Source organism: Macaca fascicularis, chromosome 11 (assembly GCF_037993035.2).
Source record: "Macaca fascicularis isolate 582-1 chromosome 11, T2T-MFA8v1.1".
Classification (NCBI taxonomy): domain Eukaryota; kingdom Metazoa; phylum Chordata; class Mammalia; order Primates; family Cercopithecidae; genus Macaca; species Macaca fascicularis.
In genome coordinates, this window is record NC_088385.1 from 134,300,600 (window position 1) to 134,327,285 (window position 26,686).

The 26,686-nt window shown below is 42.3% G+C and overlaps 1 long non-coding RNA gene across 1 annotated transcript in view; it reads right to left on the reverse strand.

Moving 5' to 3' along the window:
- The window catches only part of LOC102120222 (uncharacterized), a 45,763-nt gene extending 21,840 nt beyond the window's left edge, over window positions 1–23,923 (reverse strand). The window contains exons 1-2 of the long non-coding RNA XR_282348.5: window positions 23,787–23,923; window positions 5,378–5,478 (exon numbers count right to left, since the gene is read on the reverse strand). This is a non-coding gene — a long non-coding RNA (uncharacterized lncRNA). The remainder of the gene's footprint in view (window positions 1–5,377; window positions 5,479–23,786) is intronic.
- Between the last annotated feature and the right edge of the window lie 2,763 nt (window positions 23,924–26,686).

Genomic DNA, 26,686 nt, shown 5'->3' on the forward strand with positions numbered 1-26,686 from the left:
TCTTCAATTCTTCTCTGATCTTAGTTATTTCTTGTCTTCTGCTAGCTTTTGGATTAGTTTGTTCTTGCCTATCTAGCTCTTTTAATTGTGGTGTTAGGGTGTTAATTTGAGAAGTTTCTAGCTTTCTTAAGTGGGCATTTAGTGCTATACATTTCCCTCTTAACATTGCTTTAGCTGTGTCCCAGAGATTCTGGTACATTGTCTCTTTGTTCTCATTGGTTGCAAACAACTTGTTGATTTTTGCCTTCATTTCATTGTTTACCCAGGAGTCATTCAGGAGCAGGCTGTTCAATTTCCATGAAATTGTGGATTTTGAGTGTTTCTTAATCTTGAATTCTAATTTGATTGTACTGTGATCTGAGAGACTGTTTGTTATGATTTCAGATCTTTTGCATTTGCTGAGGAGTGTTTTACTTCGAATTCTGTGATCAATTTTAGAGTAAGTGCCATGTGGCACTGAGAAGAATGTATATTCTGTTGATTTAGGGTAGAGAGTTCTGTAGACATCTACTAGGTCCACTTGATCCAGAGCTGAGTTCAAGTCCTGAATATCCTTGTTACTTTTCTGCCTCATTGATCTGTCTAATACTGACAGTGGGGTGTTACAGTCTCCCACTGTTATTGTGTGGGAGTCTAAGTCTCTTTGTAGGTCTCTAAGAATTTGTTTTATGAATCTCAGTGCTCTGGAATTGGGTGCATATATATTCAGAATAGTTAGCTCTTCTTATTAAATTGTTCCCTTTACTATTATATAATGCCCTTCTTTGTCTTTTTTGATCTTTATTGGTTTAAAGTCTGTTTTGTCAGAAACTAGGATCACAACCCCTGCTTTTCTTGGTTTCCGTTTTCTTGTCAAATTTTCCTTCCATCCCTTTATTTTGAACCTTTGTGTGTCTTTGCATGTAAGATGGGTCTCCTGAATGCAGGACACCAATGGGTCTTGACTCCTTATCCAATTTGCCAGTCTGTCTTTTAATTGGGGCATTTAGCCTATTTACATTTAAGATTAGTATTGTTATGTGTGAATTTGATCCTGTCATCATGATGGTAGCTGGTTATTTTGCACACTAGTTGATGTAGTTTCTTCAGTGTCATTGGTCTTTATATTTTTGTGTGTTTTTGCAGTGGTTGGTATCGATTTTTCCTTTCCATGTTTAGTGTTTCTTTCAGGAGTTCTTGCAGGGCAGGCCTGATTGTAACAAAATGCTTCAGGATTTTCTTGTCTGGAAATGACTTTATTTCTCTTTCATTTAGGAAGCTGAGTTTGTCTGGATATGAAATTCTGGGTTGAAAACTCTTTTCTTTAAGAATGTAGACTATTGGCCCCCAATCTCTTCTGACTTGTAGAGTTTCTGCAGAGAGGTCCATTGATAGTCTGATAGGCTTTCTTTTGTGGGTGACCTGGCCTTTCTCTCTGGCTGCCTTTAACAATTTTTCCTTCATTTTGACCTTGAAAAATCTGGTGATTATGTGTCCTGGAGTTGAGCTTCTCATGGAGTGTCTTAATGGTGCTCTCTGTATTTCCTGAATTTGCATGTTGGCCTGTCTTGCTAGGTTGGGGAAATTCTCCTGGATAATATCCTGAAGTGTGTTTTCCAGATTGTTTCCATTCTCCCTGTCTCCTTCAGGTACTCCAATCAACTGAACTGTAGGTTCAGTCTTGTTATGAAGTCCCATATTTCCTGGACACTTTGTTCATTCCTTTTCATTCTTTTTTTCTCTATTCTTGTCTGCATGTCTTATGTCAGTAAGGTGGTCTTCAAACTCTGATATTCTTTTTTCCAATTGGCCATTTCAGCTGTTGATACTTGTGTATGCTTCCCAAAGTTCTCGTGCTGTGTTTTTCAGCTTCATCAGGTCATTTACATTCCTTTCTAACTTGTTATTTTCATTAGCAATTCTTCTAACATTTTATCAAGGTCCTTAGCTTCTTTGCTTTGGGTTAGAACATGCTCCTTTAGCTCATAAAAGGAAAGCTCATCATAGTTTTTTATTACCCATCTTCTGAATCCTACTTCTGTCAATTCATCCATCTGATCATCCGTCCAGTTCTGTGTCCTTTATGGAGAGATGCTGGGTTCATTTGGAGAAGAGGAGACACTCTGGCCTTTTGGGTTTTCAGCATTTTTTCATTGATTCTTTCTCATCTTCATGAGTTTGTCTAGTTTTGGTTTTTGAGGCTGCTGACCCTTGGATGGGGTTTTGTGGGGGCCTTTTTGTTGTTTTTGTTGTTGTTGATGCTGTTGTTGTCACTTTCTACTTGTTTGTTTTTCTTTCAATAGTCAGGTCCCTCTCCTGTAGGGCGGCTACAATTTGCTGGGGGTTCACTTCAGGTCTTATTCATCTGATTCAGTCCTGTGCCTGGAGATGCCACTCAAGGAGGCTGGAGAGCAGCCAAAATGTGTTCCTGTTCCTTCTTCTGGGACCTCTGACCTTAAGGGGCACCAACCTGATGCCTGTAGGATTGCTCCTGTATAGGGTGTCTAACAACCCCTGTTGGAGGGTCTCACCCAGTTGGGTGACACAGGGAGCAGGACCCATTTAACGAAGCACTTTGTTCCTTGGTGGAGAGGGTGTGTTTCGCTGGAAGAGCCTGCTTGTCTGGGCTGACCAGATTCCTCAGAACTACCAGGAGGAGAGGCTAAGTCTGTGATCTGCAGAGACTGTGGCCACCCCTCCCCCTAGGGGCTCAGGCCCAGGGAGATCCTCTGGCTGGAGTTATTGGAGGTCCTGCAGGGAAGCCCCACCCACTGAAGAAGGATGGGTCAGGGTTAGACCTGAAGAGCCAATCTGGCCACAGACTGGCACAGCTGGTGCATTGAGTTGTGGGGATAAGTCTTGGGACCAAGCTGTCCAGCCTCCTTGGCTCCAGCAGGAGAAAAACGCAGCCTGGAGCTATGGAAATGGGTCTGCCCTTCCCCTGCCCATGGAGCTTAGCTTGTTAGGCAGTTGCAAGTCCCAGTGCTGGCTGCTGCCCCTCCCCCAAGGAGCTAAAAGGCTTAGGGAGCAGGCAGCTGAAGCAGGTGTTGGTCACCCCTCCCCTTAGGAGTTGAGTTCCTCAGGCTTAAGCAGATTCCAGCTGAGAGGCTGTAAGAATCTGCATGTTCCAGGGTTGGCAGGCTAGGCCCTGGTGGGGTGGGTTCGCGAGTGGGATCTTCCAATCTGTGGGTTGCACACTTACATGGGAAAAGCACAGTTTCCTAGGCTGGGTGGCATGCTCACTCACTGCCTCCCTTGGCTGGGGGTAGGGGGTCGCGGTGGCTCTCAGGTGGGCTGCCATGCCACACTGGTCTTCCTTCTCTCCGTGAGTCACACCACCCTTCTAGTCAATTTTGATAAGAGAATCTGGATACCTTGGTTGCCAGTGAAGGATTCACACACTTATTATGGTTTTTTGTGGTTTTTTTTGGAGCCTCCAAATGCATCTGCTTCCAGTCGGCCATCTTGGCCCCTCCCCTCCCCTTTTCTGGTGTTAATTGGGCATTTTATTTGATTCCATATTTTATTTGGTCTTAGTATGTGAATTATAGTTCTTTTTAATTTTTGTGTGTGCTTGCCCTAGAGTTTGCAATATACATTCATAAATAATCGAAGTCCACCTTCAAATATCATTATGCTATTTCACATGTAGTACAGAAATCTTCCAATATAATATGACTGATTCTTCCTTCCCATCCCTTATGACATTGCCGTTACTGACTTTACTTATCTAAAAACTATAATCACCCAATGTATTGTTAATATCATTACTTTAACAGTTACCTTTTAGTCCAATTACAAGAAACAACAATAGTTTTATCTTTTTCTGATGATCTTTTTTTCCTTATGTAGATCTGAGTTTTTGACAATATTGCATTACTGTCACAACACAAAATTACACTTCCACTTCATGAGCAATGCTTTTGTTCCAGATGTAACTGTTTTCTTTCCACCTTCATTACGCAGAAGAGATATCTGCTTGCAAAACTTTACAGTTCAGAGAGGTTTTTGATGGTTAATATTTCAAAGCTACCCAGTGACAGACATAAAATTATGTACCTCATTTATCACTGTGGGAGCTTTGATTATATTTCCCAACCCCAGCTTCATGCCAAACTTTGCATCTGGAATTCACAGTTGCTTGCTCTGTAAACCACTGCTTAGGATGCTATCTTGTTGCCCTCCATAGCATACAGGATCATGAATAACTATACATGCAAATTATAGTAGCATGGCGTAGAAAGGTCGTGGCAGTCTGAAAATACTCAATGTGCAGAACCACCACCACTACCACTACCCCAACCCCTCTCCTTCGAGTTACATTTTTCACTGTGGCTGCACCATCCTGAAATATTCTGTATTTATAACCAGTTTGCCTTTCAATTTAAGGGAAATGAGAAGAGTATACTGTCCTCTCCAGGCAGTTATTTTGGGGAGATGTTTTCATGTGTTATAATCATTAGGACTGCTCATACATATTCTAGCTTTCTCTTATTTGGGGCACATGGTGGGATTCTACATGCTCTCCCTCGTTTGAAGGTCAGTTTAGCTTTGCAGCTTGTTTTGACCAGTGAAATATGTGCAACGGTGGTGAATATCATTTCTGGACTGAAGCTTTAAGAGACAGTGCAAGTATTGCCAATTCTCTCCTTTGTTCTGTAATGTCTGACAGTCCTGGGATGAGAACAATGCAAAGTACAGCACTTCACCTCCATTCGAAAGGCAGGTTGCATGAGTAAGACGTAAGCCTCACGTCTCTATCTCAAGTAGCACCTCCTCTAAAAATACGCTATCTGCTCACCTTGATTTACTTTTGGCTTTGTAGCAAAACGTCACTATCTGAAATTATATTGTGTATTGATCTATTTTCGGGCTTACTGCCAGTCTGTCTAGAGATGAGAACTCTGTCTCTCTTATTCAAGACCATAACCCTGTTGCCTTGAACAGTGCCGGAAGCATGGCAAGTGCTCGGTCAACTTTCTCTGAAACACGGAATTAATAAATGGCTTAAATTGGAAATCAGTTTTCCACAAATAAACTAAAACTTGATGAAGCCTTACTGTTGGCACCTTCATATAAGTTACATGCAATAAAAACATTTCGTATGCACTTGCTATTTAGGGAATGCTTCCTCACAGCTTTCCCTCTTTAGAAGTCTCCATTAATTAGAAATGAAAGGCAATCTGTGATGGGAATTCTGAATTATCAGTAGGGTTTACTATATTTTATGTATGTGTGTGTGCGCGCGAGTAGGTAAACAAGCAGGTGACTCTAAACTTGGCCGTGGGCATGAATTACTGGGAAAAAAAAAGATGCAAATGTTAGAAATGACACAGCCGGCTGCTTATGTTATCATTTCCGTCTCCCCTGCCTTTCCAGCAGAGTCAACTTTGATTACCGTTGCAGTGGTTCTTCTAAGAAAATGACGACACCTGGCTTTGTAAAGGAATTCTTTGTTCCCTGGAATGTGATGTACTGGAACAAGATGCATTTCCACATCTGTAGCAAAACAAAGAAAAACACAAAAACACTTTTAGAGACTGTAGGAATAATGAGATTATCAACTGTAACCCCTCAGGGACGGCTGTAACCCCTCAGGGACGGTCCAGATGCTCCTATGGCCACGCACCTGCAGCACGGACCTGCGTCCAAGTCGCCCCTACCGCTCGCCCAACCCTACCCCCGCCATCTGCGCCTGTGCGCAGGCGTCTCTCACGCACCCGGGGCCACCACCACCCTCTCGCGAGAACGTGAGCCTCGCCGTCTGCGCCTGCGCAAGGGAACCCACCAGCCTGGCCCGAACTACCGCGGCATGAGGCCCCGCCCCCGCCCTCCTAGCCGCCCTGTGCGCCTGCGCGCGGGATAGTCTCCGGCCTTGCTCTCTGCAGCTGTCGGCGGCGCTGCAGGCGAGCGCAGGACGATGATGAAGAGGACGGGGCTGCTGGGCGGTCCCCAGCACCCCAGGACCCGGAGCCCCAGGTCGCAGCCTCAGGACCCGGAGGATGTGCCCAGTACCTCCAGGAGACATGCGGACGAAGTAATCGCCCCGCGGGTTGCCAATCAGGCGTGGTGTGGAGACATGGCGGGGAGGACGCTGGCGGCCGTATAGACCCGCAGCACGACACCGTGGATTCAGCCCGGGAGGGAGTCTAGCTGCGGGCCATGTCCAGCGTGGATTCCAGAAACCCGCCGCCTAGAGTCTCAGGGCGTCCCGTGGGAGACCTGGCCCCTGGTGGGAGTTGGGTGCGCCCCTAGAAGCCTCCCCTTCTTGAGAGCTGGGAGTTGGCGGGAAGACGACGAGGCGCGGGCACCTTGATTCAGACCCAGAAACCACGCCTCCAGGCGTGGCTAGGAGAAACGGGCCTCGGATACCACCCTCTCCCTGCCTAGGCGCACGCCTGTCCCAGCACCTGGGCCTGAAGCAGAGGGAGCTCCAGAGCCTGCGAGTCCCAGAGGGCAGGATCTGTTCCTTCTGAGGTGTCCCTAATAGCTCCCTGAACCTCAAGCCAAAGGCCAAACCATGGTGGTCAAGTCCCCCAAATAGGGGGTCTTTCAAGATGACTTGGGTAGCTGGGACGGTGGCTCATGCCTGTAATCCCAGCACTTTGGGAGGCTGAGGCAGGTGAATTGCTTGAGCTCAAGAATTCAAGACCAACGTGGGCAGCATAGCAAGACTCCCTACCAAAATAAAAAGTATATATGTGTGTGTATGTGTATATATATTTTGTACACAAAAAATAGCTGGGCATGGTGGTGCAGGCCAGTAGTACCAATTACTGGGGAGGCTGAGGTGGGAGGATTGATTGAGACTAAGAAGTGGAGGCTACAGTGAGCCAAGATTGCATCACTGCATGCCAGCCTGGGCAACAGAGGAAGACCCTGTCTCAAGGGGGAAAAATGAAAAAAAAAAACAACAAGAAGACTTGAAGTTACCCAGGTCAGGACTCACGCAGAGAAAAACCAACAGGAGCAACACCCCACATTAGGGGAGGAAGACACCTGGGGATGCACTGACTTCAGTTGTGTGAATTTTACCCTACGGCCTTGCTTACTTTATGAGACAGCAGAGGTGGCCAAGGTCAATCCTGCTGCTCTGTGTGGTGAACTCTGCTTTCCTCCCGTTACCATAGGTAAAGGGTCATGTTCCTATGTAAGCCCTCCTGTTCACCAGTCATTTGTGCATGGGGCAGGCTATCATCTCCTGCCTATTCAAGGGAATTGCTAGTCCTGTCTTCTGTATCCTCAGTCACCAACTTCTCAGTTAGTGTTGGACAAACCCTGTGTTCAAAACATGACTGAGGCAGACCTCAATCCATAGAGGCTTATTTAGCCAAGGTCAAGGTCACGTCTAGAACAAATACAGGATCACAGGAGCATCTGTGACCTGTGCTTTTTCCGAAGAGGGTTTTGGGAACCTCAGTATTTAAAGGGGAAACAGCAAGTAGGAGAGGAAAAAAAGTGAGGGTAGGCAGTGGTAGATGCTTACGTTCTTGTGAAGCTCCATTTACCCTAGTAAATCTGCATTTTACATGTGAAAAGAGGGAGTAGAGGAAAGTCAATAATGAGTTCTTCTTGGGATAGGCCCATGGTGGATTTTTAATATTCTCCTTGTCCTATGAAGATAAGCTGGTAACTGACATTGTCAGAGTGAGATTCAGCAGAACTGTTTTAGGGCTAACTTCTGGAGGAGCTGTGTATCCTGGAAGATTCAGCAACTGGCAAGGAATTTCCTTGGGAGCAATGTGTGAGGGAGGCCATCTGGGGAGATATGTGACCTTCTTTTTTTGTGGGAACCTGGCTTCTGGATGAATCTAGGACACAGGATTGTGAAATTACAGCTGTTTGGAAACAAAAGGAAGACAGTATTGTGTGACTTAGTTTCCCAGCTTCACTTTCCTTTGGCGTGGTGAGTTCGGGGTCTTGAGATTCTATTTTCTTTCATACCTGTCAGCACTGTTAAGTAAGCAGGAAGACAACCTGAGGTGGTTTCTGTGTTTTGAGTTCCTGCATAATAAATCACAGCCTGATTTAGTACATAAACCCAAACCTAAATTAGGAGTAAATTTTTTGTAGCAGATAGCCAGATTTCAGCAAATCACAGGCTTCCAGCTAGCGAGACTATGCCCAAATAAGGCAAATGCCTCATTGCGTGATGCTCAAATAAGGCAGCTGCTTAGATGAGGCCAATCAAGTAACTTTTCTCCTTTGCTTACTTGTTCAGCCTGTACAAATTTGCTGCTTACGACTGCTGAGCGGAGCTGTCTAAACCTCTTCTGGTTTGGAGTGCTGCCTTATTTATGAATTGTTCTTTGCTCATATAAAGTTGGTTGAATTTCACTTGTCTAAAGTTTTGTATTAAACTGTATGTAAAACATCAGTAGCACAATTTGAATTCAGATACCCAAATACTGACTATGATAGTAAGTAATCCTTAAGCAGACTGATTTACAAAGGCCTGAACAACTTTGATATTCTGAAAATTCACCTCTTCTGATGAAAAAATTGTCAAGACCCTACATTTAGCAGGAAAAAAAACATGCTTAACAATGCGTGTAGGTTAAATAAGTTATGTTAACAACAACAATATCACAATTAGAAAACTCTTGCTATGCCAGGCACTATGATAAACACACCTTTGTAACTTTTTTAATCCTGAAAAATGTCTAATAAGTATGTATTTAATAATATTTGTATTTAATATTACGTGTATTTAATATTGCCCCTCTTTTGTGAATTAATGCGGCAATAAACTGGCTTGCAATGGTGATGCATTCTATAAGGCAGCCATTGTTGTAATAATGCTAGATAACACTACCAGAATCTCCGTTGCTTATAATTCAGGTACCTATTTTTCTTGTCCATAATATGTGAATCCTGCTGAAATCAGCTAGACTTTGCTCCAGGATGAGGGATTGGTCCAATTATGTTCCATCTTTTCACATGTCTTTCATCAGGTTATTAGGAAAGAGTACACTTCACTGGCTGCTGTACTGGGAGGCTTTATCTCCATTAAATGAACCACAGAGAAAAAAGAAGAGAAGAGTTTTACTTCTGTCGTCTGGTGATACATTGCTTTGGTGAATACAAGAAACCACAGGATAAGCAACAACGCTCTTTGATAAATTCCACAGGCTCTCCTGATATGGCAGCCAAGTCTTTTCCCAGTAGCCAACCCTTTGCACTAAACAATGTGGATTTTATTTCTGTGGATTTTGTGAATGTGGACCTAAACTTCTCTAAGAGAACTTTTATTCCTCAAGCCTGAAGATGTATTGCATTTTTTTGGTATGTGTATTTGATCCACATAAAGAAGGGGGAAAAAAGTTTGTATGTGTGGATAGCATTCCAAGAAGGAACTGTAGCCCCAGGAAAGCTGTTATTTCTGCTCTTCTCCAGCTACCTGCCAACAATTTGTCCTCAAAAGAGGTTCTTTCTGACTATTTAGATCTGTCACTTACAGATTGGCAATTTTCATGCATTTCATTCTGCTTTGCTTTACTTTGCTTTACTGGCATCATTCTGCTTTGCTTTACTGGCATCATCTTTATCAGAAGGATATATAAATATAGATATATGGATATCGTTTGTCTTCCCTTTCTCCACATTAACATATTCCATGAGTGCAGGAAGTGAAATAGCATCTTTATTTCATTACTCTTTGGTCCACAATACATTCCCTGGCACAAAAGGAACACTTAAATACTTAACTATCAAAATTAAAAAATAAGTAAAATCACTGGATATGGAACATGCTCATTATTAAATGTTTTTATACCATTCTACCAGAAAACTATCAGCCACTGTTCCACCACGGTGCTTTCCCTCTCTTGCTTCTTGCACCTCCTCTGTTGTTCTTCCTTTTTGTTAGTTCCAGTTCCACATCATAGTCACAGCAAATGTAAGAGAATGGAGAATGCAGTTTTTCAGCTGGGCACAAAGGAACGCTGAGTGAAACAAAAGTTGTTAATGAGGAAGAGGCAGGCACCTAAACTGGGTGTCTCCTGATCACCTCTCTCCCCGTTGCTCTGTGCCCCATATTCAGAGTAGATTCACCAAAGGTCTCCCTTGCTCTCTAGCTTCTAGTCGATTTTGAAAAATTCAGAGCATGGACAAGAAATAGCAGAAAAAGAAATTGTGATTGATTTGAGTATTTATTTTCCTGGCTTCCTCCATGTGGAGTTGCTAAAGACTGGCTGCATCTTTCAGCTGCAATCACAGCTCCTGCCTGGCAGCCTTCTCGGTCTCCAGGTTGTAGGAAGCACTTTGTCTTGTTTATCTTTCAGGCCTGTGGGTGGCAATAATGTTCTTTGTTAATACTAGCCTTAAGATTTCACAAATTATTCCAACTGTTTACTGGAAACCACGAAAAGGACACTGACTGACATCGCCACTATGTGTCTTTCTTTTAAGGGTCATAATGTAGGAAACACATTCGTTGTCCTCCAGAGAGGGCCTCCAAGTCAACTCTGCACTCCAGAGAGGGCCTCCAAGTCAGCGCCACACATCTGACTTGCCCCAACCATTTTATGGAGTGCACTGAGGTGTTTTAGGGTCCTGCTTCTCTTCTAGAACAGCATCTTCCCTAGAGTGACTTCTCAGTGCTCCTCAGGCTCAAGGCCAGACCATGAAGATGTCATGTTTTCCCTAGAGCTGAAAGCTCCTTGAATCAAGGGAACATGGATATTTTACTTGACTGCTGTAGCCTTGTAGCAGACAAGATGCTGCTTCCAGCTACAGATCTTGAGAAGGCTGCCTTGCACCTATTTAAAATAACACGAAAATCAGTAGCTCACATTGCAAAGCCCAAAGAAGGAAATCCTCCAACTTCAGTCACTTCAGCTGTTCAACCAAATCCTTAATACATAGGGCTCTTTTTCTCTCTCTGTTCAGGTGTCCACTAGAACAGCAGTCCCCAACCTTTTTGGTACCAGGGACTGGTTTCATGGAAGATAATTTTTCCACAGACTGGGGCAGGTTGGGGGGATGGGTTCAGGATGATTCAAGTAAATTATATTTATTGCATATTTTTATTTCTATTATTATTATGTTGTAACATATAATGAAATAAGTATACCACTCACTATAATATAGAATCAGTAGGAGCCCTGAGCTTGTTTTCCTGCACCTAGATAGTCCCATTTGGGAGGGATGGGGTACCATGACAGATCATCATGCATTAAATTCTCATAAGGAGCATGCAACCTAGATCCCTCGCATATGCAGTTAACATTTGGGTTCATGCTGCCACTGCTGTGACAGGAGGTGAAGCTCAGAAGGTAATGCAAATGATGGGGAGTGGCTGTAAATACAGATGAAGCTTCAGTGGCTCACTTGCTGCTTACCTCTTGCTGTGTGTGGCCCAGTTCCTGATAGGCTATAGACCGGGATTGGGGAGCCCTGCACTAGAATTTTCATTTGACCTATGTGCTCACTTGATCACAGAGAGTCAAAAGGAGAGAGAAAATAATCATTTCCCTAATCAAAAACTATGAGGTCCCTTCCTTTAGTCTGATTGAGGCAACTCAGGACATGTGTTTACCCTTGGACCAAACGTTGTCATCAACAGGATGCTGGGTTTATGCATCTTGGAGCTGGCAATTAGGTCAGCTTTTCTGAAGTACAAGGAAAAGAGGACTCTTGAATCAAATTAATGGTTCCCTTGGGAATGAGAAAGGGATTTGTATGTTTGTTTTTCAGGAGATAATTTTATTCTTTTCCTTCTCAGCATCTTGCTTCACCTTCTGTATCTCCTACCTTGGCTCACCCACTCTGTGGTCCATGTTTCAGGGCCCCACATCTGACCAGTTGCCAACTCATCTTCACTTGGGAATTGGCTGTGAAGAGACAGGCAAGTCTCTTCATCAAGCAGGAGGAAAACATACATGGTGAAGGAAATATGAAATGACCTCATTTCTAGTTTAAGCCACTAGATCTCCTTTGGATGACAAGAGTCTCCCTCTCATCAGCTCATTAAGGAATCTACCATACAACTTCAGTCTTCAGTATTGCCAAGGACTAATGACCCATGATCCAAGAGTTAATGACTATAAATGCATCACTGAAGTCTGTAGAAAAAGGTCCTGATGCCTCCTGCCCTAATAATTTGTATGTGTTTAATTTTCTCTATTTGCAAGATAGAAAACAAAAACTGGTCTGGTTACAACTAACCATGGATTTGCACCAATTATTAGAAAGGGATTTTTCTATCATCAGTGTTCATGCTCATTCCTCAAATATTTATGTTTCAGTCTTGGGGTAATTTATTTCTATTTACTTTAAATTTCCTTATGAAATATTTTCAATTATATCACAGGTTGTTATAGTTGGTGTTAAATTATGTAGAGGTATTACATTGCTACTTAATGCCTGCATTTGATGTGGTTATTAAAATGGTGACACTATAGATCACCATAGCAACACAAACAAAAATTCATAGCCTGTTTCAAACACGAGAGGCTGAAAATATTTCACAGTTATTGAAAGCTAAGTATGAAACAATTCAAACATTTAGCTGCTGAGTAATTGGGATCTAGAAATACGTCAACCTAGATACTGAATTGTTAGAAGAGTCAATATTGAATAATAGCACAGGTCATTTACTTTTAATTGTCTAGCCGTCTGAATGCTTGAGCACATGAACAGCGACTTCACCCATGTGGCTTATTTATGTATGTTTCATAAACAGGCTACCTTCTGAGAGTTAATTGTGTAAACAGGAAAAGTCATTACCTAATAAACTGATGTTCACTTTTACTGATACATTTCCATAAGCATTGCCCAGGGCAGTGTTATGTTTGTCTCTATGGTAACCAATGCTATAAAGAGATAAAAAAATCAAAAGAGGGACTATCAGCAGTATCATACATAAAATATATGCCTAGAATTATATGAGATACCAGAAGATTATGCATTTTTGGGGGGTTCTTATTTGACAGGACACATAAATCACTTGTTGCTTTACTCATTCATAAACTAGAGCTAAACATGTAAGATAGCACCTGTGTTCTCCTGCAAATATGTGTAAGCCTGATTGATGACTATGTGCTTCAAGAAGCTTCTTTGTACCATGTCTCCCTGAATAGGATGGGTACCCTCTCTGATCAGCATGTTAAGGACTCTACCCTAACAAAAGGTATGAAAAAAGTTGGTTGGATTGGCTACATGCATAGCTTGGTATCAGTTCTCTTCATGCACCTGCTAATACTCATGGTTCCTGACAACAACTTGATATGCTTGCTCTTTGGAAGAGGGGATTAACTTTGACCCTTCTTCCACAGCTGTTCCAGTTCTGCTCCCAACTTTTTGAAAAATTATCTTCTGCAAATATGCCTCTTGTCATTACCATTTTAGCTTCTCTCCCCCTGATTCTCTTCTGAGAAAGTACAAAGAAGAACATCTGTTGAGGCAGGAACACTCAGGAATGTGAGAAAACATTGGAAACTTGGCAAGGCATGCAGGAATGTTGAGTTGGGGTAGGAGGAAGATTGGAAACACGCATATAGTGAAATATATATACATATATGATCCATGTATAGATAGATGGATGTAATTGCACTGTTATAAGAAGATTGTTAAGTGGTTTCACCTGCAGGAGTAAGGCATTTCCAACTAGAACAGAGTACCTCATTGCCTCTGTCGCAGAGATCCTCTGAGGAGGCATGATAGATATTTGGGCTGACATGACTCTACTGTCTGGGACTGATCATTCACTTTAGTGTATTCAAAATCCCCTATCCCTATTCATGAAGTGCCAAAAGTGCTCTTGGTTTAGTGTAAAAATCACAAACTTTCCCAAGGACTTCCATATCTTTCTGGGAGTTGAAATACTACCACGGGGATGAAAACCAATAAAGGCAATTTAATAATTTACTTTAAACATGTCCTAAGAATCCAATATATAACTAACTTTTGGAGTGAAACATACATTTATCGAAACTTATGTTTATCTGAGTATTTGAAAATCATCTTGCTATAATTCATCTCCACATAATCCCTATTTACCTAACCTATGGAGAAGATGTGGTTAAAAAGATACATTTGTCAAGCCCTTGGGTGATCAAGACTTATCCTGCTTAGATTGAGGTCTGGTAGTCAGTCAAGGTCATGGTCAGTGTGTATGTCTCCTGCTTCTAGCCATCACTCATCTCTGCATGGAAAACTTGTTGGGAATGTATTGGTCACATGGCTCACCTGTGTCCTCAGCTCCAAGAAAAAGGAGATGTATCACAAAATAGGCTTTGTCAAATTGAACATGTGTTTTCATTTTTTTGACTACAGTCAAGGCAGAAAGTGTTGGCAATAGAAGGCTTACACACAGGCAGGCGCGCGCGCACACACACACACACACACACACAAACACACACGAACACATAAAACATGCTGCCTTCCTGAAAACACATTTGCATCATTTCTGGAGGAAGGTAGAGTAACACCAACCAGTTGCATCTACTTTGCTTCCAGTTGCTTCCCTTAAGATCAGCTCCACTGCAAACTAGGTTCCAGTCCTGGCTTTGCTACTTAACCTGCTGTGGAACCTTGGTCAGCCTCTCTAAACCTTAGTTTTTATAATCTGTGAATTGGGAATTAAAAATTTCTATAAAATAGGCTTCATTCTAGGAAGAAAGTGATGAAATTAATGCAAAATTCTTATCATAATAAAGTTTCAGTAATTGCTATTATCACTAATATTGTTATTTGAGGGGAATTAAAAGAAACTGAACTGTTTTAACTGAAGTGTAACATTCATATATTAACATGCCCAAATCTTGAGACTATACCTAGATGAAGATTTGCATAATGCTATGCATCTATGTAACCCCTTCCAAAATACTTAATTATTCAGATTATAGAATATGAACAGAATATCAGAATGTTTCCCCATGCCTTCCCCATGAATTCCCAACTGCTACTTCTCCCTTCAGAGAAGGGGCGAGGATAATTAATCTCCAATAGTTTTAGGTATTTTTGGAATTCATATGGAGGGAATAATTCACTATAGATTATTTTGTGTTTGGCTTCTCCTGCTCTTTTTCTAATGTTTGGGAGATTTATGCATATTGCTCTTTGTAGAAATACTTCATTTCTACTGCTATATTCAGTTTTTGCTATATTGCAATATTCAATGGTATGAACACTGTGATGTGTTAATTTGTTTTCTTATTTGTGGACACTTTTGTTGTTTCCAGATGTGGCTCTTATGAAGAAATCACTGTTTTTGTTTTTGTTTTTTTTTTTGGAGAACAAATTTATCTTGGGGGTATGCCTAGAAGGGGGACTTCTAAGTCAACAGATTGGTGTTGACTTAGATTTACTAGATGATATTGCCACAAGTTGTTGGACATCCAAGGTAATTATATCTCAATCCAACAGCAACTTTCCACCTTCTAATTTTGTTTCTGCCAAAGGTGTTTTTCTGGCTTTAAATGGAAGAAACCATGATATTTGGCCTAGTTTTATATTCTTAGCCATCAAAGAAGCCCATGGATACCTATGGTACTATAATAATCAATAAAAATACAAATCAATTCATCTATCCTCTTTCTTTTCTTTTATGGAAAATCCTGCTTATAATGTTTGAACAACTGATCCTCTTTATTTCTTTATTTCCAGCTCTTCTCATATTTTCACATCTCCTAACATCCACTTTACTTCAGTCACTTTGCTACAGAAAAGAAAACCTGTTGAAAGAAAAAAGAAATAATGAAAAAAAAAGGCAACCTATGAACTAGTCGTGCTGTGTTTCAGTCTCACCTTTCGAAGTCTCAATCAAATAACACCATTAAACTTTTCGTGTTCACTATTGTGATTGCTTTCACACCCCCTCCCGGAAGGCTGCAGTTTCAGGAAGTATAATCCCTGCCTTGCAGCCTCCACACCCACCTACGTTAGCCTTCTCCTGTAACAAAGCAAAACAAGTTCTGACAGCTTGGCCTGTATCCCAGTGGCTGAACCAGGGCTCTCAATTGGTTCTGAAACATTCAAATTAGGAACTGCTGTGTCTTTGCTCTGGAGATCAATCAAAGCACTTTCACAGAAGTGTAAAAATGAACCTCAGAATGGATAAACTCTAACAGGAAGTCATCACCTTATCTTCTAGCAGCTCAAATTGTTTTGCTTCTAAACCTCTGGACAAGAAAAACTATACTCTGGTTTAACAGAAGCATGAAAGATGCCAACACATGTGCAAAAGTTTGAACTGATGGAGGGAGAGAAAGAGAGGAGAGAGAGAGAGAGAGAGAGAGAGAGAGAGAGAGAGAGAGAGAGATGGATTCCTTGCAAGGGGTGTTAAAAATGTGTGGGGTTGGACACTGGAGTCTGGAAGACCTGTTGCTATTTTTATTCCCTACGCAAGTGGCAGCAGGTGAACTATAGGATGCTATCTCTTGTGCCGAGCTGAGGGGTTGCAAAATTAAGAATCAGCACCAGGCAGCCCATAGCAGAATTACAGATGGGGTTTTGGTGCTTCTCACAACATGGTAACTATGTAGATGGTTCCTGAAGATAGGATAGAAACTGGTCTGATCATTAGTCATTGGTTTTCTGAGCACCATACCCTAAGGGGAGATCATTAACAGCAGCACAGAGATTTGGGGGCAGTTTTGTATTTTGCTTTTCTTAAACTTCAGTAACTATTAGGTAGGAGATTTCAAATCCTGAGAAAAACCTTGAAAATGAAATAAAACACCCACATATTTCTCAATTTGAGAAGGATTTGGGAGTCAAACATGAGCTACTGGAGGAGGAAGAGCAGAAGCTGCTTTTATTTTACCCGACGGTGCTTCTGTGACCTGCAGGATGTCTGTCATCTCATTCCACCCACAGTGACACTGAGTCAGTGTAATGGCTGAGAACGCTCTGGTTAGACAGGCATCACGCATGTGCTGCAGCTGTACATGGACAGGCAGATCAGGGCACGCAGGGATGAGCCCAGGTGACAGAAATAGGAAAATTCTCTGAAGACAGCACCGCCTCATGGAGGACAGCACCCGTGTTTAACTTCTATGGAGGCTACCCACTCCACATTACCTTCTTTTGAAGGGCCTGTTTCCCTTGTCCCCGTAACTGCTGTGGTATTTACGGCGAAGTTTCAAAACTTCTTAAAACTCCCCAACTTTGGTGCCAACTTGGACAACGTTCTTTTATGCACTCCTTTTTAGTTATCCCCACCTGCCCAGCTCCCTTATTAGGTCGAGACATTTTAATTAAATTATCTGCTTCCCTGACTATTCCTGGGCTACAGCCAAACCTCACTGCCACCCTTTTCCCCAGTTCAAAGCCTCCTTCACATCCTCCCTTTGTGTCTCCCTACCTTAATCCACAAGTATGGGAAACCTCTACTCCCTCCTTGGCAACTGATCATGCACCCCTTATCATCCCACTAAAACCTAATCACCCTTACCCCGCTCAGTGCCAGTATTCCATCTCACAGCAGGCTTTAAAAAGGTTAAAGCCTGTTATTACCCGCCTGTTACAACATGGCCTCTTAAAGCCTACAAACTCTCCTTACAACTCTCCTATCCTACCTGTCCAAAACCAGACAAGTCTTACAGGCTGGTCCAGGACCTGTGCCTTATCAACCAAATTGTCCTGCCTATCCACTCTGTGGTGCCAAACCCGTATACTGTCCTATTCTCAATACCTCCCTCCACAACCCATTATTCTGTTCTGGATCTCAAACATGCTTCCTTTACTATTCCTTTGCATCCTTCATCCCAGCCTCTCTTCACTTTCACTTGGACTGATGCTGACACTCATCAGTCTCAGCAACTTACCTGGGCTGTACTGCCGCAAGGCTTCAGGGACAGCCCTCATTACTTCAGTCAAGCCCTTTCTCATGATTTACTTTCTTTCCATGCATCTGCTTCTCATCTTATTCAATATTTTCATGACCTTCTACTTTATAGCCCCTCCTACATATCTTCCCAACAGGACACCCTCCTGCTCCTCCAACATCTATTCTAAAAGGGATATCATGTAGCCCCCTCCAAAGCCCAAATTTCTTCCTCATCCGTTACCTATCTTGGCATAATTCTTCATAAAAACACACATGCTCTCCCTGTTGATTGTGTCCGGCTAATCTCCCAAACCCCAACCCCTTCTACAAAGCAACAACTCCTTTCCTTTCTAGGCATGTTTAGGTACTTTTGCCTTTGGATACCTGGTTTTGCCATCCTGACTAAACCATTATATAAACCCACAAAAGAAAACCTAGCTGACCCCATAGATCCTAAATCCTTTCCCCACTCCTCTTCTCATTCCTTAAAAACAGCACTAGAAGCTACTCCCACACTAGCCTTCCCTAACTCATCCCAACCCTTTTTCATTACACACAGCCGAAGTACAGGGCTGGGTGGTCAGAATTCTTACACAAGAGGCAGGACCACGCCCTGTAGCCTTTGTGTCCAAACAACTTGACCTTACTGTTTCAGGCTGGCCCCTGCATTATTCCTGATACCACACCTGACCCCCATGACTGTATGTCTCTGATCCACCTGACATTCACTCCATTTCCCCATATTTCCTTCTTTCCTGTTCCTCACCCTGATCACACTTGGTTTATTGATGGCAGTTCCACCAGGCCTAATCGCCACACAACAGCAAAGGCAGGTTATGCTATAGTATCTTCCACAACTATCATTGAGGCTACTGCTCTGCCCCCCTCCACTACCTCTCAGCAAGCCGAACTCATTGCCTTAACTCGAGCCCTCACTCTTGCAAAAGGACTGCGTGTCAATAATTATACTGACTTTGAATATGCCTTGCATATCCTGCACCACCATGCTGTTATATGGGCTGAAAGAGGTTTCTTTACTACACAAGGGTCCTCCATCATTAATGCCTCTTTAATAAAAACCCTTCTCAAGCCTGCTTTACTTCCAAAGGAAACTGGAGTCCTTCACTGCAAAGGCCATCAAAGGGCCTCAGACCCCATTGCTCAAGGCAACAATTATGCTGATAAGACAGCTAAAGAAGCAGCCAGTATTCCTACTTCTGTCCCTCATGGCCAGTTTTTCACCTTCTCATCAGTCACTCCTACTTACTCTCCCACTGAAAATTCCTCCTTCCAGCCTCACAGGCTCATTCCATTCTATCAACCTTTCATAACCTCTTCCATATGGGTAACAAGCCACTAGTATGCCACTAAGAACCTCTCATTTCCTTTAAGACGTTTGCCCTGCATTTCACTCCATCCTTGGCTACCTTCCCCTTGTTCCTCAGACTCTCCTCCCAGCCCCCTTTCTTGTTTACTTATACCCAACCCCATGAATAGCAATGAAAGGTTGCTTGTAGACGCTATGCGCTTTCTCATACACCATAAAAATCAATGCCCCACCCCCCACCCAGTTGCCCCATCAATCCCCGTTACAGCTTCTAATGGCTGCTGCCCTTACTAAATCCCTAAGAGTCTGGGTGCAAGACACCTCTTTTGCTGCTCCTGGCCATCTTTTCACTTTACATTTCCAGTTTTGCCTTACAAAAGTCTCCCCTTCCTCTGTGGCTCCTCCGCCTACACGTGTCTACCTATCAATTGGACAGGCACATGTACACTAGTTTTCCTCACCCCACAAAATCAATTTGCAAATAGGACCAAACAGCTTCCTGTTCCCCTCATGACACCAACACTTTACTACTATTTTGTTTTGTTTTTCTCATTATTAATAGAAGAAGACAGGAATAGGCCTCGACTTACTGCTGAAAAAGGAGGACTCTATATTTTTAAATGAAGAGTGTTGTTTTTAGCTAAACCAATCTGGCCTGGTATATGACAACATAAAAAAAAAAAAAAAAAAAACTCAAGGATAGAGGCCCAAAAGTCACCCACCAAGCAAATAATTATGCTGAACCCCTTTTGGCACTCTAATTGGATGTTCTGGGTCCTCCCAATTCTTAGTCCTTTAATATCTGTTTTTTTCCTTCTCTTATTCAGGCCTTGTGTCTTCTGTTTGGTTTCTCAATCATACAAAACCTCATTCAGACCGTCACCAATAATTCTATATGATAAATGCTACTTTTAACAACCCCACAGTACCATCCTCTGCCCCAGGATCTCCCCACAGCCTAAATTCCTAATCCTTTTAACTCACTATCAGATTTTCTTTAAGGTGTCTGTGCAGTCACTGGTCACGCTTGAAGCAGTCCCGAGAAACATCGCCCCTACCCCAATAATCCCCAGTAAAACTTATATTTTCTTTATCTTTTCTTATAACTTCATATTTTATAAGTAAAAAGACAGGAACATCAGGCCTCTGAGCTGAAGCTCAGCCCTTGTAACCCCTGTGACCTGCACATATACGTCCAGACGGCCTGCAGGAGCCAAGACGTCTGGGGCAGCCCAAAACTGCAAAAAAGAGGAAACAGCCAGCTGCTGTCTTAACTGATTGACCAACCTTATGACATTCCATTATGGCTTGTTCCTGCCCTGCCCCAACTGATCGATCGACCTCGTGACATTCTTCTCCTGGACAAAGAGTCTTATGATATCCCCATCATGCACCTTGTGACCCCCTCCTCTGCTGATAATAGATAACCACCTCTAACTGTAACTTTCCACAGCTTACCCCGGTCCTATAAAACTGCCCCTCTCCTATCTCCCTTTGCTGACTCTCTTTTCAGACTCAACCGACTTGCACCCAAGTGAAATAAATAGCCTTGTTGCTCACGCAAAGTCTGCTGGTGGACTCTCTTAACACGGACTCATGTGACACAATTAATTTAAATTTTCACAGAGGAGATTAACCAGTTTGCACAGAGAGAAAGAGGCCAGAGACTGATGTAAGAAATTCTTACCCTTCTGTCTGCATGCCGGGTTTCTGGGTTCTCTCTCCCTGAGCAGCTCTGGTGACCCTGCCTGACTGTTTGCAAACAAACACATTGCCATGAATCAAGAATATTCACAAACACTTTACAAATTTTGAAGAAATTAGGCAGAGAGAGAGAAATATGACTCAAATTCTATTTGTGAGAATACACTCTACACACTTGAAGTATCAGGAAGCCTACAAGCCAAAGTTTGTTTAAAGATAAAAAGCTGGTGTGCTCCATTAATTCCTGTAGCCCAAGAAAGGTAGCTTTAGGAATTCCAGATAAATGGAACGAATGATGACTTGCTAGAAATGCATAGGAGACAAAATAACTATTCACAGAACCAAATAAAAGCCTTCTCCTAGCATGGGTTTATATGGAGAGACACACAAAGCCAAAGGAGACTAAACAGGAAACCAATGAAAACTAGAAGCAAAAACAAATAAACAAAACAAAACAAAACAAAAACCCCTAAATTTTCATACTCAACTTACCCTGGAAAGTGCAGTGTTACCTAGGGCCCCCAAAAACCCACATAATGACTATTCCTGATATACAATTCAATATCCTTAAGTTCACCAGTATCATTAGACATTCTGTGCAATCAAGAAATCCACTTTAGGTACATGACCAACAAGTACTCCGGCACTGTTCACGGAAAATGGTAAACACAGAGGGAAGCAATGCAAGCATGTGTGTGGAAATTGGTTTTACGCTAAATTCAGCCTCATGCTTAACCGTAGTGAAAAAAGAATTGCGAAACTGCCGATGCATTTTTACAATACTTCTTACCTTAATCAACACTAAGAGTTTTAACTATGAAAATGTTCATTAGCGAAATGTTTCCAATTCTTTATCAGGTTTTGAGGAATATTTTATTATTTAAACTTTTTCCACTCCTTTCTCCCCTACTTAATGATTCCTTACTACATTGATTCATAAATAATGTTTTCAAATCTGTAATTTGAACTAACTTTTATACAACTTCTGAATTAGACAAAATTATTCTTTTTTCCACTAATAACATAAGCCTTTCTGGCACATTTTGTATACAGAATTACCTGCTAAGTAGAATTTTATTTTTAGTAACTTAAAACTTTAGGGAAACCCTAAAAAGCAAACTCTGAACTATTAAATATGGGCATTTATAGGGAAGAATAATTCCACAATTTTAGAAACACGTTTCTCCATATTACAACCCGTTTTTAATTGGAAATGACCCATAGATCAAATGAGCATTAAAAATAGCTTTTAAGATTTTAATTTACACAAAACGTTTGCTTAAAATAACTATCCTCTTCACTGTACTCAATTTTTTACTTTTAACAAGGGAGACATCAATCAACATTTGCCAAATGAACCTTGGTTTGGTCCGGAAAGGGGGGACAACTCAAAGAGAGGAGGGGGCTTGGGGCTTTCAGAGCATGGGTGGGAGACAAATGGTTGCATTCCTTTGACTTTCTGATTAGCCTTTCCAAAGGAAGCAATCGTATATGCATTTATCTCAGTGAGACTTTGAATAGAATGGGGAGGCAGACTCGCCCCTAGCAGCTCCCAGCTTCAACTAACGTTTCAAAATATCTAGCAAAGACAAACATAAAATTCAGACAAAATGCATGTTGACAATTCTGAGGGCATTTCTCTTTTTATTCCACCAATAATTGTAAAGCCAACTTGTTTAGTAAAGTTATACTTACGTGAACTTGAAAATTGCTCAGACTTATTTAATTTATGAGCATTCTTTTACTTATAACCAATTTGGAAGACACAATATATAACAATAAGTATATATACAAATAACCACATCTAGACACACATAAACGAAGAGCCAATAGCTTGGAACCTTGGCCATGAGATAACAATACAAGCTTGCCGGTTTTACTTTGCCCCAGTAGATAATCCAAGGAAGGCTGTCAACCAAAATTTTGGGTACATCAGTCTCCAAGACAGTTTGATTTTTAAAGGCTAAACCTCCCCAGACTCCAAGGAGCACTGGGGCCAAACAGTACCAAAGGAGGGTGTCACTGCTTAGAACCAGGCTCCCTGCTTAGAACAGCAGCACAAAAGCCTGAATATATGCAATTCCATCCCACTTTCCAATTAGACAGTAAACTTCAGATTCTAAGCAATTTTGGGGCCAAACAGCATTGCAACTGTGAGAGAAAATTCCAAGGAGGGCTTATTACTAGACCTCAGAACCTCTGCCAGGAACATCCTCTTTGGAGAGTTTGAGGTCCAAAGGATCCCCTGGAGCATCCACTTGTGGGGTCTAATCTTAGAGCTCCAGATGTGTCTGGCCTTAGGTAGGCACTGGTGCCACTTTGCATGTGTTCCCTCCAGAGCCTCCTGTGAGCTTTCCTTTGATACCTGGGTGTAATCCCCATCTGTGAGCATCCTTATAATTTGATAAGGCCATGCTTTTCCATGCTTCTTGTTCCATGAACTTTAATGATAGGAACTGGAGGCTGGGTGGGTTTCCTTCACCCTTAGCCAGTTGAATAGGGGAAGGGAAGAATTTAGCATAGGAAAAGAAGGTTTCAGTCACCTGAAACATGTGCGAGTTTGCTCTGAGCTGTGCCACATATAGGGATCAGGGACCACACACCGAAAACATATAAAACAGATCCTTCCCCTTCGGGGCAGGCCAATTATTCCTATTCATTCTTAGGCCTTCAGGCAATACCAGGGAGTGACCCCAGTCAATTGCCCTCAATTTCCAAGGAGCTACTAGGAAACAGCCATTGAAAGACTGAAAAAGAAAGAGGAAAACAATGAAAGAGATCCACATTCCTTAAGTGAACCGGGTGGTGGCGGTCAGGCTTCTCCACATGGAAACCCCTTAGTTTCACTGACCATGGCCAGAAACCTGAAGTCACTTCCATGTTTAGATGCTGCCCACCAAGGGCTCCAGGTTGGAAAGGGAAGGAGAGAGAAAGAGATTCCCCTTTATGGAGTAGAAAAGAAAAGGAGAAAGGAGAAGAATAAATCCCAAATTTGGGGCTTACCTCTTCCTCCTTCCTGGGTCACCAAAATATGTTAATGATGGACGGTGTCCAGGTTCTTGGGGGTATTTAAACTCCCAAAAATTCTATAACGGGGCCTTTGAGCCCCTCTGATCAGGCTCACTCCCACACTGTGGACTGTACTTTCACTTTCAATAAAACCCTTCATTCCTTCCTTGCTTTGTTTGTGCGTTTTGTCCAATTCTTTGTTCCATTGGTTGCTTTGGGTACGCCCTATGTAAATGGGGAGGATGAAGTAAAGTTACAAAGTCATTTACAGCATACGCCCTATGGAGAGGATATTTCCTGTTATAGCTGAAGTGTGAATCAGCCTTATGTTCCCTGCCTCCAGACCCTATTTTCCTGCCTCAAAACCAGCTTTGAAAAACCCTCAGTCTACCAGCCTTTGATGAGATTGATTTAAGTAATAACTCTCTCCCATGTGGCGTGGCTGGCCTCATGTCAATTACATTTTCTTTGCTGCAATGCCACGCTCTCTGTGAATTGATTTTGTTTGTGCAGCAGGCAGGAAGAACAGTCCGGTGGTTACATCAGCCTTTCCACAAACAGATAAACAAGCCAACAGGCCAAGACATCCAGTATTTATCACTTTTTTTTCCTCTTAATATGTGGAGTTGAAAATTTATATACCATTTATAAACATTACAAAATCTTTCAAATGTTATTTTAAGAGCACCCTTATATTTTCTGCACCTCTTCTACACTTACAATGTTGTAAACAATGGGTGGGCAATAAAACAGGTTTCTGAGCCAAGCTAGTGTTCTCCTTCAAGAAGGCATCATTGTTTCTGTGAATGCTTCAATGTTTTATTTTCATCACAGAGAAAACAAAGCAGAGTAAAATGAAACAAAAAGAATACAAACACACACGCACTGTGCAGCACTATTTACCTGCCCTGCATTCCTCCTACTTTTTCCCTCTAGAACATACATTTCTGCAGATTTCTATCTGCCTCTGCCTCACATTGGGAAAAATTTCATTGCATATAAACACAAGATAGCAAAAAATTACTTAGTGACTGCCTGCTTGCAGTAGACAACTGTGACTTGCTTGTTTTTGTTTTGTTTCTGTTTTCTCTCTTACCACAATTAATCCCCCTTTTGAAATTAGCACTTGATTTTTCTTTTTTTTTTTTTTTTTTTTAGATTCGCCTTCTCCCTTCTCACCACCATCCCTGCAGCTCCATGCATCTCCTTCATATGGGGCTGACTTCAACCTCAGGATGCAGGGCAGTCACCTAACCCAGGCCTGACCAATCAGGTCACACCTCTTAGAGAGTATTTAAAGGGCAGGCTTGAAGGCCACTGAGATCTCTTCCTGGGGCTTTGCTGAGAATACTGAGGGAAGTTGCCGTTTCTTCTGTTGGTTTTCTCTGCTGATAGATGAATAGCTTGGAGATGCAGGTGTTTATCTTGTTTTATTTGGGAAGCGTCTACCTGAAAATTACAGAATAAAATAGATCCAGATATGAAAATCCCATTACCTGAAGACATTTTTGATAACCTGGTCCCCTCTTGTACCTTTCAACTGCATAAGAAAAGACATTGCCTTATTTGTGTGTTCATGTATGTCTTTCTTTATAGGCTTAATCACAGTGGAGGTAGGTCTTGCTCACTTTCATCTGAGACCTGATGAGTATGTTGATCACACACTCTGCACCTTACTGCGTTCACCCCATTCTATCCATTCTGCCTCTGGGTTTTGAAAACATTGCTTCTTATTCTCAAGATACCTTCCCCCTTTGTCAGATTGGTAGCATCCCAGCTATTCAAATAAATGCTCCCTCTTCTACCGCTCTCCCTGGATGGGCCAATGGTCTGCCCTTTAGCATTCACAGCTTTGGTCTACTGCACTGGACTATGAGTGACCCGGGGTGGAGACTGTGTCTGAGTCATCTTTATTTGCAGTACCCACCACAAAATGTTCATGCTGAACAAGCAGAGGAGGCGCCACATCCTGTTCTTTACAGATTTTGATTACTGTCAGGTGCCTGGCTGGTTGGAAAAAAAAATCTTCCACTTTCCTGGCTTTCTGAGTGTCTTTCTTTTCTGGATCTTCATCAGGAGATGGGCTGAGCCACACCAAGCTCATGCAGTCCTGTTGCTTCAGGGGATGTTCAATATCCAGGTAGCCACAAAAACAGAAGGTAGATAGTTATGAATCTACCTTTTAGTCTCTTTCTGCCTTAACATACCGTAATTTTGAAGAGGCTTTCTTTGCTTTTTACTTGAATGTGCTTGTGTCTGAGGGAAATACTGAGATACAGACATCCAGCAGAAAATGTTTCCTGGCATTGGAATCCGGCACACATCCACCTCTTCTGTGTTTACCCCAATGCTGCTGTTAGTGAAGGAACAGGGAGAGACCCTGAGACAGCCTGGGACATCCACCTCCTCTGTGTTTACCCCAATGCTGCTGTTAGTGAAGGAACAGGCAGAGACCCTGAGACAGCCTGGGAGTCACCTACAGGAAGAGACAGGGCTCCTCCTGAAGAGGAAGTCACCGGGGTCTGGCAAGCAGGTCAGCTCACTTTATTACCACCCGGGGCCCAGGTCTCTTTCTATCCTTCATGGAGTGGTTCCCAGCTCTAATAATGAAAACACTCAAGGAGCTTTCCAAAACAAGGATTCCTGAGTCCTATCCCAGATTTAGAAGTCTGGAGATCTAGCAGTAGTCACCTGGGGAATTCTTGTTTTTTGTTGTTGTTGTTGTTGTTTTTTTTACAAAGCTCTTCAAGTTTGACAACCACTACCTTAAAACACACACTTCTACCATTTCAGTCAATTAAAGATGCAATATTAACATATTCTCTGTACCTCCCAGAAAACCAGAGCACAAAGGCCTTTAATTTCCCAGGATTGGCCCATGTTACAGAAAGGAA